The following is a 16,771-nucleotide window of genomic DNA, read 5'->3' on the forward strand; positions in this document are numbered from 1 at the left end:
ATATGATTTTCTTTTCTTGAGGTGACCTTACATAGGCAAATATGAATACAGCCTCAGCACATCAAGCTTTTTTTCACATTTTTACCTTAACCCATTGAATCTTATGCCAGACTTAAGCCCAAAAATTTGTTTCAAAAGAACAGCGAGGGAAACAACACTCATCGTTATTTAAGTGAAAATGCCACTACAGCTTCAGGTTAGTGCAAATGAGCAATGCTCAGTCGATAGTTTAGTGAAAATGGCATCAAGCTAACTGGATCTCCTTTCAAATGCATTGAGAAGTGCAAAATTCTCAAACTTACACTGCAGATACAAAGTAAATTCACCACAGAAAGCTAGAGCTGGTCTGAGGGGCCGCAAGGAACTTGTCTTGGCACCTTGTAATATTTGTGCCCATTGAATTAAGCCCGGATTCAGTCAGAGGAAACTCTTCAGCAAAATACTGCATATGCTGGAAATCAGAAGTAAAAACTAGAAAATGCTGGAAATACTCAGCAGGTCTGGCAGCGTCTGTGGAGAGAGAAGCAGAGTTAATGCTTCAGGTTGTGATATTTCATCAGAGTTCTTTAGCTGTCAGAAATTTGATTTGGAAATGTCAGAGAGATTCAGTGTGTCGGACTCCATGGGGCAGAATCTTGTGCCCTCCTTCAGTTTGATGGCCGGGGTCATTCAATCAAGTGGGAGGATGGTGGGCAGGGACCCCACTGCTGTCACCCCGATCAGGTCCGTGGCAGGAAGGCCCATGAATGACCTCCACACAGATGCCTGATTGAGGGACCCAGCATCGGGAAGGGAGGGGACCTGCTGAGAGCCGTCTGCTGCTTGCTGCCAACCCCCTCTCTCCCCACAATCCACACCTTGCCTTCCCACTCTCGCCATCACTCACCACTGAGCTAGGATACAATGACGATCCTAGGCCTCAGGTGGTCACCACCTCCCCGGCTGGCAGTTCTCAGCGAGTGGGATTTCCTTGAGCCCGGGCGAAGGCTGCCTGAGTGGAACAAGATGCAGTGGGGCTTCCCAAAAACAGGTGATGCAGGGCTCTTGCTAGCTCTCCTGTTGGTGGCCAAGACTCCTGTCGCTTCCACAAGATTCTGCTCCATGTCCATCAACAACCCTGGAAGTGCTTAAAGAGGCTTGAGACAAAAAGCAGTGAAATAAAGAGTTGCCTTTTCCACTGGGCATCCCACTGTGACAGTACAGCATAGAAGACTGATGCAAGGAACCATAACAGAAAGTCAGGAGAGAGCTGTGCCAGAGGCTCACTAGGAGGGATTATTACCCACCACAGAGAGTTTACAGTGAGAGTTTGTCTATTGAGATGATGTTTGATGAGCTGTACATGAGGGTGCTATGCTTTCATAAGGGAACAATTGGCCACCTCTATGAAATGTTAAAAGAGGACTTTCGGTCGACGTTCTCGCTCTCGCGAGGCCCTGCATTGGCCATAAAGGTAGTCACAGCCTTCAGACTTTATGCATATGGATTATTTCAGTCAGGCAGTGATGAGGTATGAAGGCCTCTCCCCATCTCCTTGACCTCTCCTCCACAAGAATACAAGATATAGGAGCAGGAGTAGGCCGTATGGCTTCACCAAGCAGTACGATCACCACTTCAGCACCACTTTCTTGCCCATTCCATGTATCCCTTGATTCCTGTAGAGACCAAAACTTTGAGAGAGAATTCCAAAGATTCACAACCCTTTGAATGAAGGAATTTCTCCTCATCTCAGTCCTAAATGTTTGGTCCCTTATCCTGTGACTGAACCCCTTGTTCTCGATTTCCCAGCCAGTGGAAACAACTTCCGACAATTCGTGAGGAACTTGTGGACTTTTTGTCACCAAGATCGAGGCAATCCAATTAGCTGCCTCTGCTGCATTCCTCCCTTCTACTAACCCACCCGGTCAAAGTTCCTTTAATACTTCCCCTGCCCTAGCTCTGAACTCATATTTTTCTTTACATTATTTTCTATCTCCCCAATGCCTGCTCCAAGCTCATCATATCCATGAGACCTACCTCCCGCTCTCTCAATCCAACTATTCCCACTAAGCTGCTGATCACATGATTTTCCATACTGGTCTCCATGTTAGTTGATATTGTAAATGGTTCTCTCTATTCAGGTGTTGTCCTTCTCTCCTTTAAACCTGCCATCATCAACACTCTCATCAAAAACCCAACCCTTAACCCCACAGTTTTGCAAGCTACTGCCTAATCTTCAACCCCCCCCTTTCCTCACGAATGTGTTTTCACCTCCCAAATCCATTCCCATCTTTCCCAGAACTCCATGTTTAAATCTCTCCAATCAGGTTTCCACCCTGCCACAGTGGCAAAACAGCGCCTAGCAAAGTTACAAATGACACCCAATGTGACTGTGACAAAGGTAAACCATCCCTCCTCATCTTTCACATCCTGTCTGCAGCCTTTGACATGATTGACCACACCATCCTCCTCCAACTCCCCTCCTGTTGGGCAGGACTCCTCTCACCTGGTCCCATTCTTATCTATCTAATCATAGCCAGAGAATCATTTGCAATGGCTTCCCTTCCTGTTCCCGTACCTCTGGTGCCCCCCAACCCCCAATGATCTATCCTTGGCCCCCTCCTATCTATACCATCTACATGCTGCTCTGAGGCAGAATCATCCAAAATTTTCCTATGTACACTGATGACACCCAGCTCTAGCTCACCATCACCTCTCTCGATTCCTCCACTGTTACTAAGTGATCAGACTGTTTGTCCTACACCCAGTACTGGATGAGCAGAGATTTCCTGCAATTAAATATTGGGAAAACTGAAGCCATTGTTTTTGGTCCCCGCTCCAAACTCCGCCTCCCAACTACTGACTCCATCCCTTACCCTAGCAACTGTCTGAGATTAAGGATTGTTCATAACCTTGGTATCATAGTTGATCCTGAGATGAACTTCCAACTATATATTTGTGCCATCCCTAAGCCTGCCTACTTGCACCTAGGTAACATGCCCAATTTCATCCTTCATCTGCTACTGAAACCATTACACATGCCCTTATTGCCTCGAGTCAACAAATTCCTGGCTGGTCTCCCACACTCATAAATTTGAGGTCATCCAACACTCTGCTGCTCATGTTCTAATTCTCACCAGGTCCTGTTCACCTATCTTTCCTGTGTTCATCAGGATACCTTGGCTCCCACTCAGGCAACACCATGATTTTAAAATTCTCATCCTTGTTTTCCAATCACTTCATGGCCTCACCCTGCTCTATTTCTGCAATCTCTTTCAGCCCCACAAGATACCTTCTAAGATACCTGTCCTCCTCTAATTCTGGCCTCTTGACGATCCCCGATTGTAATCATTCCACGATTGATGGCCAGGCCTTCAGCTGCCTAGGCCCTAAAGTTATGGCACAGCCGATGGTAAATGCTGAGCTGCTCAAATCCCAAAGGGAAACTTAAAACAACTGCCAAACTGTTTTGCAATTTGCATAAAATTCGAGATATATGCCTTGAATTCAGGGGCTGCATCTTCCGGTTGGCGAGCAAGGGGCGGGCCTGCTCGCCGATGCGTAAAATGATGTGGGGTGACATCGGGCAGGCGTCCCGACGTCACCCTGCAGTTTTTACATTTTCAGTTCGGCAGGCACACAGCCGAATCGGCTGCACGCCAGCCAAACTGTCAAAGGCCTATTAAGGCCATTAAAAAAGTAATTAAATTGATTAGCGGACCTGCCCGTCCAACCTTAAGGTTGGCGGGCAGGCAAAGAGCCCAGGCGGCCTTGAGAAAAAACATGAAACCTCATCCACGGGCAGGATAAGGTTTCATGAGGTTATTAAAATTTGTATGAAATGTCTAAATAAAAGAAATTGCCATGTCCCAGCTCATGTGACAGTGTCACATGAGAGGACATGTCAAGAATATTTTTTTCTGCCTTTGATGAAGTTTTGAAGCTTGAGCCAACCTCCCTGAGGCAGCACTTTGCCTCAGGGAGATCTGTGCGCTCTTTAGCGCGCATGTGAGAGAGCGCATAGCCTTAATTGGCTCACCCATGTAAAATGGCGCCGTGCCCCCGACTGGGGGTGCCGATTGGGAACCCGCCCACTTGCACCCGTTCCCGCCCAACCCCCCCGACGGGGGAAAATGCTGCCCCAGTTGCAAGACCACTGAGTCTCATAGGTTTCATACAAAACTAAATTAGACATTTATTAATAGAAGAAATTATTTTAAATACATACATAGATCTACAAGTTACTACTATAACTTCTAAATCCCCTAATTAATCTAACTCCCAGTTACACTTTCATTAAGGCAACAGTAAGACACACAGATTTTAAAAGACCCAGGCAAGGTCACCCATGATACCCTAACCAGTCAAATTCAAAGTGAGTTTTCTTAACTTCAGTTCTTTGTAGACAGCAGCTTGAGGCTTGGATGCTGAAGGCTTTTCACATTTGTTAGATCTTAAAATGCCTACCCTTACACATAGCCTTCCATCCTTTATACATATTTTCCCCTTTGAATGCAAATTCCCATTGTTTCTCTATGTCTTTGGACTTTGCTTCTCTGATAATAAAAATCTATCGCAGTACCAATTTTACCAGTAATCTTTGGGAAAAGTAAACACACTGGGCAGAATTTTGCCTTTGGTAGGCGTGCGAGCCCCATCGGCTCGGAGGCGGGCGGACAGCCGACACCCGCCACCGAAACAGGGCCTGCTGCCATTTTGAGTGGGCGGGCCAATTAAGGCCTGCCCAGTGGCCTGCCCGACAGGAAGCGCTATGCACTTCCTGTGCAGGGGGGGAGGGATTCCCCATCTGTCAAAGTGCGCTGTTTCACGCATGCGCGCGAAAGAGCGCACTGCTCCCTGATACCAATGCTGTCTCAGGGAGATTACTGACAGGTAAAAAAACACCAAAAATAGAAAAATATTAAAATTATTAACATGTCACACGAGATGGGACATGTTAATAAGAAACACATTAACTTCATGAAACTTTTTAAAAACGGACATGAAACCTCATCCCGCCAGTGGATGAGGTTTCATGTATTATCAGAAGCCCGCTGGGGCTCCTGGCCTGCCCACCAGCCTTAAGGTTGGACGGGCAGGTCTTTAACAAGGTTAATTAGCCTGTCAATGACCTTAATTGGCCATTAACAGGTTGGCAGGCGAACTGCTAATTTTGCTGTCCGCCCGCCTTCCTGAAAATTTAAAGGGACTGGGATGACGTCGGGGGTTCCTCCCGACGTCATCCCGCGTCATTTTCCCCTCGGCGAGCAGGCCCCACCCCCAAATCGCCGACAGGAAAATCCTGGCCACTGTTTCTTAGTCCTCCTGGCTAGGTGATGCATTTCACCCCTTTGAAATCAATCTAGTCTGGTTTATTTATAAATGCAAAAGTTCCCTTTACCCCTAATTTTACCGACATAACATTTCAAACCCAGCTTACCTTTGAACACATCAAAGCCTTCAGACCAGCTGCCTTTAATTCAATTAAATTACACACACCCACACACAAACATAGACCCATAGACAAAGAGCCCACTATTACTCTGCAATAAATTCGAATAACATTATGAGAACGATTATATCTTCATGACACTAAAGTCTGGAATTCCTTCCCTAAACCTCTCCTACATTCTGGGAGGGATTTAATATTCGGGGCAAGATTCACGTCCGCTAGCTGAAAAACTAGTGTGAACCTCGTGCTGGGAATTTTCCAGAGGCTGGACACAACTTAGTAAGAAGCAGGGAGTTACCTGGACAGTGTTGGGCCTCTTGTTGAATTAACTCCAAGCAGAGTGAAAATCCTGCCCCCAAGAGCTGCCGGACTATCAGAGGCCTACTGCTGTCCAGTACTGGTAGCGGTGACCACTGCTGGCACTACACCCAGGCCTGCACAAAGGACCGGAGTCCCAGGGTGGAGGGTGCCAGCAAGGGGTTGGGTATGGGGACAGCAAGGACAGGGGTTGCCTTCCTGTGGGACCTCCCATCCCTCTTCCTGATGGTGGGTCCCTCCATCGGACATACAAACTGCCTTAGAAGAAGGGATCTCCCCGTCACCCCAGCAGGCCGCAAGCAAATCTGACAGGGTTTGCGGTTGGCCTGCATGGCGAGTCTCCCACCCGCCACTGATTGAATACCAGTGGTCGAAGGATGAAACCCTTAAGTGGTCCTTGAGTGGCTATTTAAGGGCCTCAATTGACCTCCAGGTGGGAAGGACACCCTTCACCCTTCCCGCCTGGAGCTTTATCTGGGGGAGTCAGGAAAGCAGTAGGAAGGATCATCACTCTGCACCCTCCCACCCGATCACGTAGCCCCGTCTCCGAACATGCCTCTGGTGGGGCATTAATTTCCGCCCACTATCTCTCTTTCTCCCTTTAAGACACTCCTTGTAACCTACCTCTTTGACCAAGCTTTTGGTCATCTGACCTAACGTCCCCTTTGATGGCTCGGATTTTTATTATTCATTCATGGGATGTGGGCATCGCTGGCTAGGCCAGCATTTATTGCCCATCCCTAATCGCTCTTGAGAAGGTGTTATAATTTGTTTTAAATTGCTCTAGTGAAGCACCTTGGTATATTTTATTATGTTAAAGGTGATGTATTAATATACCTTGTTGCTGTGTCCATTTCAGCCTATTAATTGTGTGATAAGTATCACTGCCAACCAATCCCTCTGGCCCTGGAAATGGAATGTAACAAGAGCGGAGTCTCAGTCCTTCAGGTTTTAAATGTTGTTTAAGCTTTTTTTTTTACTTCAAAATTATTTTATCTCCTGATTTATTCTCTCTCCTACAGTATAGCTGTTGTTAGTTGGCCTGCAGACTATTCCCACCAGTGTCTTTGTCTAATGTCAGACACCATTCATTGACCGGTTACAGGACTATTTGGGCCTTGGTTGTTTTCAGGAGCAAAAAAAAAAAATTACTTGAGCTCAAAATGCATTTTTCACTTGCAGGCTTTCCTCCAGCACACACTGGAGAAGCAAGTTTCAAAATGAGTGCCTTCACCTTACGGATAGCTGCAGCAATGAACTATTCCATGCAGGGAAGTGACTGTTAGCAGCCTATTTTCTGCCAATGAATAATATCTGTGCTCTTCCTCTGCTTCTGCCTGAGAAGAATTTGTTTGGATCATTTTAAATGCTCGGCAAACTCTTACAATTAAAGCACATGATGGCTACTAATGCCAGGGGCAGAATCTTTAGGCCAGCATGCCGACATGCACCCGACCCAATCCGACCCCAAATCGCACGTGATTCCCGACGTCATCTCGCGCTCACGCGATATTTCGGTCAGTGAGCACATGCGAAAGCCGGAAGCGTGCCCGCCTACAATCAAAAGGCCCATTAAAGACATTAAAGTTGTAATTGTCTCCGATTTTTCGTGGTCCGTTCAACCTTACGGTTGGCGGACGGGCATCTTTCATGGAACCTCATACAAGGTCGGGATGAAGTTTCCGTTATTAAATATTTAAATAAATCTACGGACAGCATTTTTATCATGTATATGTTCAGGTGACTGATCGTTACGCGTGGACATTTTCTTCATGATTGTTAAAAAGTTATTTGTTGGTTTTAAATTCTTCAGCTTCCTGAGGCAGCTCTCTGCCTTCAGGGAGCTTTCATTCAGCACTCGCCCGCACCCGCGCTTACGTCAGCGCCTGCCTTCCTCCCGCCCCCACCCCAGCAGCGCTGATCATTTTGGCGCATGCTTCATGCTGGTGGCCGTTAATTGGCTAGCCAGCGTGAAATCAAGGTCGGAATCAACGGTCTGTTCCCCGGCCACTAACAGGCCCACCGTTCATGCCCGCACACCAACCTGAAAGTTTTGCCCCAGGAGAAGTTGTAGTGAATCAGACACTGCCTCGCCTCACCTCCATGGCAATGTCTCGACCAATCAACATTGACTTGTCAATCAATCAGCACCCTTTTCATCTGCAGTATAAATTGTTATGACCATTTGAAATTTGGCATTCCTGATGACTGCAAGACAAAAAGCTTGGGCAACATGACTCTCTTTTCAGCAAACATTCAAAGCAAAAACATAAATTTTGGATAAAAAAACATTCCTTTGACATATCTACGTCCCTTTTACGTCTCAGGGTGCAACATGGGACCACCTGGTGACATCTGGTGACAAAAAACAGCTACCAGCTCCTCCGGCCTCCTATTTGGTAAGGTGGAAAACATCTACTTGAAAACATATTTTTAATGTGTTTGATGAACTTATGAAAATAAATTTGTGCTGGAAATTGAATTTCAGGACAACATATCTGTTAAGTAAATTGACATGATTTAAGAGTTGAATGCAAGTTGTTTTAATAGGCCTGTTATTTTTTTTTAATTTAAAATCTATCTCTGTTCTCTATTTCTACAGAGGTACTGTGTGTTGTTGCACAACACCTTTGTAGTAGTAAGTTGCTCTTAGCTTTTTACAGGTCTGCTGCATGAACAAATATTTCCAATCCCTACAAACAAATTGCAAGCAAGCTCCCAACAGCAACAAACAGGCAGCAGCAGACATACCAACTCCCACAATTTTATCGCACGAGATCTGGGATTGGGTTTAACATTCTCCTGCCAGTGGGTTTGAGGATGTGGGCATGTAAAATTCTGTGGGTGCTGTGTCTGCCACCTAGCTGCCTGTCCCCACAACAAATTTACCAGCGCCGTGGGCCGTTGGGCAGCCCACACACTTGTGGGCCAATTCAGGCCCTAAAGTGGCCAACCAATGTCCGCTTATTGGCCTCATCCCGCTTCCCCTGGGATTTAACCAGCAGCTGGGGAGTCCCATGCCAAGCATCCAGCTCTGCAGGTTTCCCTGTATGGGTTGATGGCAGGCAGGGGGGAAGGGGCAGTGTCCTCCCTTAATGGGCCCACTGGGCCAACTAAAGAGCTTCTCCCAAGATCTAGCCCGCGCCTGCACGAAACTGACCCAGGTTCTCCCCCCGCCCCCCCACCGTGCCCTCCCCGCCGAGCCTATCTACCACTGCTCCCCACCCCTCTCACACACTCCAGCCCGCCCCTAGACGTGAAACCCCTAGACTTACTTCTGGCCTCAGCTCCAGTGCAGTACACTTTCCTGCAGGCTTTGCTGCAATATTGGCAGTGGCCACTGCTCCCGGTGGCGCTGCCAATACTGGAGAACTGCCAGCCTCTGATTGGCCGGCAGCTCTCTGCGGCGAGACTTACACCTCAGCCACAGGAAGTCCCACCTCAAGTCAGTTAATGCCCAATCAGCCGTTAAGTGTCTGCGGTGCAGCCAACCTACTTTTTAGCCAGGGCGGGTCGGGGACCACAGTGCCCCATTAAACCCAGCTATGATTTCAAGGTAAAATTAAGCCCCACTCACGATCTCAAGAGAGAACACAGGATTTTTGATAGGCATCCAAAAACGTGCCTTTTGTACGCCCTACGCCTGACTTGGAGGGAACATAGTGTCTCTGAATAAACACCGAGAGAAACACATGATGAGACTGAGGGAGGATCTTTCAGGTGCAGGGGTGCTGCTCTTCTGAAATGGGAAACCCATTGCTCATCACAGCAGCTTCAGCCTGATGCAATGCAGAGGAAACCAGGAGTAACCCTCAGCGAACAATAGGAGGCTGGCTCATTGAATATCTTCATGGCTGAGTTAACAGATTCTTGATTGGCAAGGGAGTCAAGGCTTATGGGGGACTGACAGAAAAGAGGAGTTAAGGCCACATCAGATCAGCTATGATCTTATTGACTGGCTGAGCAGGCTCAAGGGGACTAAGGGCCTACTCCTGCTCCATTTTTTTATATTCATATGTAGTTCCGCTAAGGTTCACTCCAGTTTTTAGATCAGGGAACAATAAGTCACATGCCTTAGCAAATCCAGGCAAGTGTACTTTCCAGTTCTAGCTAGGTTATTGAGCCATTGATGTGAGTCAAGCAAAGGAAGAAATTAATCTTCAAAAATAAAAACAAAAAGTGCTGGAAAAGCTCAGCAGGTCTGGCAGCATCTGTGGAGAGAGAAACAGAGATGACATTTCAAGTCCAAGATGTCTTCTTCAGAGCTGAAGACAGGTAGAAATTGATATCACTCTGGCACCCAGTTTTGGTCACTTTCATAACCCTACTTTTTATATTTGGACTTACTTATATTTAAAAATGTTGTAAGATGGAGGACCACAAAAAAAAATCATGTTGGTACATTTGGCTGGGTCCAGTTTTATGTTGGGGGATAGCCCTCTTATGTGCTGTTCAAAAGATGAGTTGAATATGGAAAGTATATGTTGTGGAAAATACCCCTCAAGTGAAATTAGGAAGCTATAATTAGAAAGCATAAATTGGATTCCACTGCTCTGAGTTGTAATTCCACTTACACCTCACGAGCCTCCTCCCACCTTAATTTGCCTAACCCTTTCAGCATATCCTTCTATTCATTTCTTCATCATGAATTATGATTATAAGCTGGAGTGCACTGCCTGAAAAGATTGTGGAAGCAAGTTTGTTAGTAGCCTTCAAAATTGGATAAATACTTGAAAGAAAACTTTTACAGGACTAAAGGGAAAGAGCAGGGGTGTGTGACTAATTGGACAGCTCTTTCAAAGAGCTGGGACAGGTATGATAGGCCGAAAGGCTTCCTTCTGTGCCATATCACAGAATCACACAGTGCAGAAGAGGCCCTTCAACCCATCGAGTCTGCACCGACATGTGAGAAACACAATCTCATTCTATTGTCATAGGAGGACGGGTCTATCTGGGGATAACAGGTAGGATTTTTTCAAAAGATTTTTGTAAAGAATTTTCAGATGCAGTCTCTTTTTCTTAGGCAGTTCCTCAGGATCAAGGATGACTTGCTTCCACTCTTAGGTGATCAAAAGTCCAGCGTGCAATCTGCAGACTCTGCCACATGTGGGGCAGGTGGTGATTGAAGGGTTGGGAAGGTGGGTTCTTTGGAGGTTTGTGTGCTTCCTCTGATGCCTCGACTTGGCCTCTGCAAGTTCGTGACGCTGTATTTGGTGCCTTCTCGAATGAGCCTTGGTCACAAGCCAGGGACTCCCGTAAGTCAGCAGGTCTGCTTGACATCTTCAGGGATGCTTTGAAGAAACTCCAAAGTGTTTCCACTGTACCCTTGGGAGTCTCCTGCTGTGATCAAGTTCAGAGTAGAGCAGTTGCTTCAGGAGTCTAGTGTCAGGCATACGAGCGACATGTCCTGCCCACCGGTGCTGATTTTGAGTGATTAACGCTTGATGCTGGGGAAGTTAGCTTGGCGGAGGACGCTGCTGTTGGACTGCCTTTCATACCACCGTATTTGGAGGATCTTGTGAAGGCACCACTGGCGTTGCTTCGCCAGTGCTTTGAGGTGCCTGCAGTAGGTTGTCCAAGTCTCCAAAGCATATAGGAGTGTGGGGCACATGCAGATTCAGATGCAGTCTCTTTCTGTTTGGCAATCCCTCAGGATCGAGGAATTGATGATGGGTCCAGTGCGCAATCTGCAGACTCTACCTCATGTGGGGCAGGTGGTGTTCCAGAGAGGATAGAATCTTATCAGTGATGTGGAAGCGATATTGGTGGCAGGCAAAGTGAGGGTAATATTTTGAAAATGGCATGTCAGATCAGCCATCTGACACATTCCCGCCTCTGCCCGGTCTTGCCGGAGGCGAGTGAGCACCAGAAGCGGCTACCCGCCTGTGGTCAACAATTAGTGCCAATTCACTGATCACTGGGAGTGCCACCAGGACTTTACAGGCTGTGGATGGCCCCCCATGCTGCAGGTGAAGCCGGGCATGTCCCTGGAGGCAATCTCTTGATGGCAGGACGGGGTGAGGGGAGGGAGCTGGGGTGGAGCCAGCTAAGCCTCATTTATTTATGCCCCACAGAAGCCACTTCTGTTACAGGGCCACAGCTACAGCCGCAGGCCATCCTGTGGATCCACAATGATGGCTTGGAAGCTGCCAAGCTTCATTTTCTCCTGCCTGCCACACGGGCATCCAGCACTCCTGGAGGGGCTGCCAATCGGACAGCTCTGCAGCCCTTTCTGTTGGACTAACCGGGTGCATGCCCCGTCCGTTATCCTTAACTAATGGCACTCCTGGAGGTGAACCTCTTAAACTGGGCACCTCCGGTGAGACCACGCCAGCCAGGGATCAGCGGAGGGGGTTAGCGCCCGATTTGGTCCCAACATCTGAAAACCTTCAAAAGTGGGACGATGACCCCCAGAGTTTTTGTAAAGAGCTCTGACCTGTTAGAGATTTAATAAGCCATGAATGAGGTTTAAAAAAATAACTGTCATTCGATATTGTTTAATGTTTGAACGCAGTAACTCGTGCTTTTTTTAATACCAAAACTCTTGATGTTTTTGCAAGCTTGTTCCTTGACGTATGGGACAGTGGGGCTGGCATGCCTTTGCATGCATGTGCCGGGCTTTCATCTGGTGGCCTGTTAACCAGCTGTTTTACAGTGATTACAGTGATTCTCAGCAACTTCAAAGGAGAAACATTTAAAGGGAACATTGCCGCAGCCTTCTCAGAGTCTGTTCTGTTTTATTGCACTGTTTACGGCAAAGTAATTTTGTCTCCAGTCATCGTGCTACCAAAACCAAGAAACATAGGTAAGAGCCTTTGACATTCGGGTATGAAGCTTTGAGGTACCTGCAGTAGGTTGTCCTGCCAATCTGTGTAGGAGACACAGGTAAAAAGCAAAAATGTCAGGGGAGCAATGCTGCTGTCGGAAATGTCTTTTGTTTGTTCTTTGTTTCTTAAAAGCCTGAATTTCGCTCTTGGTGTGCGCGCCAAGACAGCGGGCCCAGAAACGGAAGCAAAATGCACTTCCGCCCATGATTGGCCCCTGAATACAATTTCACGCTGGCTGGCCAATTAACGGCCAGCCAGCGTGACACGAGCATTGAGAAAGCCTGAGTGCTGCCCGGGGGAGGGGGTGTGGGAAGAGGGCAGGCGTGGATACAGCTGAGGTGCAGGTGGGCGCTTCTAGCAAGCTCCCTGAAGGCAGACAGCTGCTGTGGAGCTGGCTCAGGAAGCTGCAAAGCTGTACAAATTAAATCAGAAGAAAGAAAATGCACCAAACTGTGTCTGTGCAGCACATTCAAGCACCTGACAGCAGAACTCAAAAAAAAATCTGCTCCCAGATAGCATTTTTATTATGTTTCACCCCAGACATTTTATCCCATCCTCGGATGAGGTTCCGTTAAAACCGGGCTGCCCGCTTGCCCGTTAAATGAGCGGGAAATCACACGGCAACGTAAAATCATGGGCAATAGGGTTTTTTAATGGCCTTAATTGTCCACGGGCACGACTCCAACTCCCGCACATGCGCTCCGACCTTAATATTGCTCACGTGCGTGATGATGTCAGGACACACACCCAACGTCATTTCGCGCAATTTCACGTGCTTTCCAGTCAGGCACACACCTGCCCAATCAACGTAAAATTCTGGCCAAAAATTCACTTTGTTAATTGTTTCTAACAGGACATTATAATGTGTCAAAGTAATTTTTCTTTGGCACAGAATTTGGTAATGCTGCGAAATCTTGGAGCAAAGTTGGTAAAATGTACATTGTCAGCACAGGCAATAAAGAATGCATCTGTCAAGCATACAACAGTGGCTCCTTTGACAGCTCAGTTCACGTGTGCTTCGGGTCTGTTACTGAGCTGCAATGACCAGGCTCAATCCTTGAATTGATGCTGAGTTTGCTAACCTTAGATGAGATGTCCTTAATATTATTGAAACTGAGGAGAGAAAAAAAAAATCAACTAAGGTTCCCACCTAGTGGCCTCACTAAAAAGTATATTTGTGTGGGCGCAGTGGGGAGGGAGTGGATGGGGAGGATAGACTCGAAATCAGTTGTGATGCCCTCATGCTTAATTGTCGTCAACGATCGCTGAAAACACTTTAAGAATGACTACTTGAATGAGGTATTGGAGGGCTGTGTGACTGTGGCATTATCTGCCAAATTCAACTGTGTTTTTCAGAGGGAAGTAGAGTAATTCAGGAAAGGAAAAAGAACAACAAATTCTCCCATCTATTTTCACACACATTGGAATAAGATCGCACAAAGAGTAAAATTGTCACTAATATTTTATTTAAAGAAAGTCACATTTGAAACATGCTTCCAAGACACGTATATTATTATCTTAGGACTCAGGCATCTCAGTTTTACTTCAGTAATGGTGTTGGTCTTCACAATATACTATTGGTTGCAATCAGTCACAAAATGGGGAATTCACAGAGGATGGTTGTGAATGTTTTTCAGAAATCCTAAGAGGATTTTGATCTCACAGACAAAAATCATGCACATAGAGTTTGATGTTTTATTCTGCTTTCCTCTTGGTGCAATTCCAGCGCCCCCCTCCACCCCCACACACACAATTATCGGCATAACTGACACAAAAGATCGTGGAATTTTCAGTACAAATTTCAACCAGCACTGCTCAAGTTTCCATGGGGCCTTGCGATAGTTTAAAAAGCACTGCACCAGAAGCTAATCCCACCCACAAAACAAACCACGGTGAACAAATCACCATTGGGAATTCCTGCTAATTGTGTTTATTTATTTACAGACCTTTGAGCAGGCTCCAAAAATTAAGCTGAAACTTTTGGACATGCTCTAGATTTTCATGGAACCTTATAATCACAGACGAGTACCGCAGAGCTCCTCCTGGCCTTTTGGATGATTGAGTCTGTGCCGGCTCTTTCCAAGAGCAATCCAATTAGTCCCACGCCCATGGTCTTTTCCCATCTCCCTGCAATTTTCCCTTCTTCAAGTATTTATGCAATTCCATTTTGAAGGTGTTGTTAGGGTGGCCGAGTTGCTACTACTGACGATAGAGTTGATCTGCAGTCACTTCTTGGGTGGAAATGTTAAGTTTGTTTACAGTGTACTCAGCAGCAACTACACGTGTGCTTTCAACTCCAACTCTATCTCTACACTGACTGCTAGAGTTAGCCTGTGCTACTCTCCTATTGGTTACTACAGATCATGTGATATTACTTAACAAGTGTTATTCTTAAAGGTACATTACACACTAAATAAAACCATGATTACTACAGAAGGCTGCTTTTGAATCTGCATCTACCCCGGAATCAGGCAAAGCATTTCAAAACCTAGGCCAGAATATTGCCGTCGACATGCCGATGCGCGATAACGTCGGGCGTGCATCCCAGCATCATCACGCGTCATTTAGATATTTTGTTCGGTGGGCACACAGCCAAACCATCAATGGCCTATTAAGGCCATTAAAAAAACAATTAAAGTCGTTAGCAACACTTAACCTTAAGGTTGGAGGGCAGGCGAAGTGCGCAGGTGGCCTTCGCAATTTTCAGGAAACCTCATCCACGGGCAAGATAAGGTTTCCTGAAGGTTTAATGAAATAATTAAATAGATTTTGCTAAATGTACACGGCACGTGTTTAAATAAATTTTCTGTTCATTTATTCAAAAGTTTTATGATGAACTTAATCTCCCTGAGGCAGCTCCGTGCCTCAGGGAGATTTCTGCGCTCTTTCACACGCATGCGCGAAAGAGCGCAGGCCCCGACTCTCCCTCCTCCCCTCACCCGCACAGGTAACACCGGCTGCGCGTTATGCTGGGAGGGCTTAATTGGCCCGCTCACGTAAAATGGCAGTGCGCAGCCGATCGCAGATGCTGATCCGCTCTGCGCCTGCCCCCATCTGCTCCCGTGCAGCCCGCCAGACATAGGTAAGATGCTGCCCCTAGTCATTCATTGCATGAAGAAGTTTTTGCTTTTGTTGCCTCATACTCTGCCAATCACTGTAAACCTGCGTTCTCTGGTTATCGATCCTTCAGCCATTGAAGCCAGCTTTTTGTTAGTTACTCTGTCTAAACCCTTCATGATTACAATCATCTCTATCCTATTTCCCCTTAGCCTTCTCTGCTCTAAGGAGAGCAACCCCAAGTTTCTCCAGTCTATCCACTTAACTGTAATCCCTCATCCCTGGAATTATTCTCATAAATCGCTTCTGTACCCTCTCCAAAGTCTTCGTGGCCCTCCTAAAGTTTGCTGCCCAGAACTGGACACAATACTTCATTTGGGGCTAAATGAGTGTTTTGTGTAATATAAGAACAGAAAATGCTGGAAATACACAGCTGATCAGGCAGAATTTCTCAAGGAAGAAACAGAGTTAATGGACAGAATCTTGTCAACTTAATTTTTGTACAAATGGCAGGATGATTTCCGGGTTGGAAATGCGGATTGGCCTTCCAGTTGAACTTTCCGGAAGGCGTCCAATTAGGAACTCACCTTTAGGATCAGCATCCGATTTGGGATTGGCGGCAGGATGATAAATCAGGATTGCGATTGAATGCACAGGATTTGAAGGGCCCTCACAGTGGCTGGTAAACGCCAGCTCACAAAATCCAATACCAGACACACAGCACACTACTTCCACAAACTTAGCCGAGGCATAAGTAAGGCGAAAGTACCTTATCTGGAGATTCAGCTCCTTCCAGCATTGGTGGGGGGGCCCCCTGTGCGAGATCTTTCTCAAGGTGGTCCTTCACCCAGGAGGGGGTGCTGCCGATTCAAGTTTCACACCCGAGCAGTTTTACTCGACTCAAGCATGCTACAGTTGACCAAGGAGTACATTGTTCAAATTCAAAGGGAGAATCAGTCTCATCGTCTATATTGATGCCCCCAAACAGTTTAAATAAAAAGTGAGGAGAGAAATGAAATTAAAAGAAAAATTCAGAAAATACTCTCAAATAGAACGTATGGCAGCAGCAGCAATAATATTTGTCACAGGAAGCGGGAAAGGCAAAACCAATCTTTTAAAAGCCAGGAAATAGATGTAA

The 16,771-nt window shown here is 46.5% G+C and overlaps 1 protein-coding gene across 3 annotated transcripts in view; it reads left to right on the plus strand.

The window, feature by feature from the left end:
* Positions 1-16,771, plus strand: part of tenm3 (teneurin transmembrane protein 3) — a 1,130,593-nt gene that overhangs the window by 82,031 nt on the left and 1,031,791 nt on the right. For all 3 annotated transcript variants that reach the window (XM_078561809.1, XM_078561821.1, XM_078561828.1), the window contains exon 2: positions 8,077-8,148. The gene's annotated coding sequence lies outside the window, so the exon portion shown is untranslated. The remainder of the gene's footprint in view (positions 1-8,076; positions 8,149-16,771) is intronic.

Source organism: Cetorhinus maximus, chromosome 2 (assembly GCF_964194155.1).
Source record: "Cetorhinus maximus chromosome 2, sCetMax3.hap1.1, whole genome shotgun sequence".
Taxonomy (NCBI): domain Eukaryota; kingdom Metazoa; phylum Chordata; class Chondrichthyes; order Lamniformes; family Cetorhinidae; genus Cetorhinus; species Cetorhinus maximus.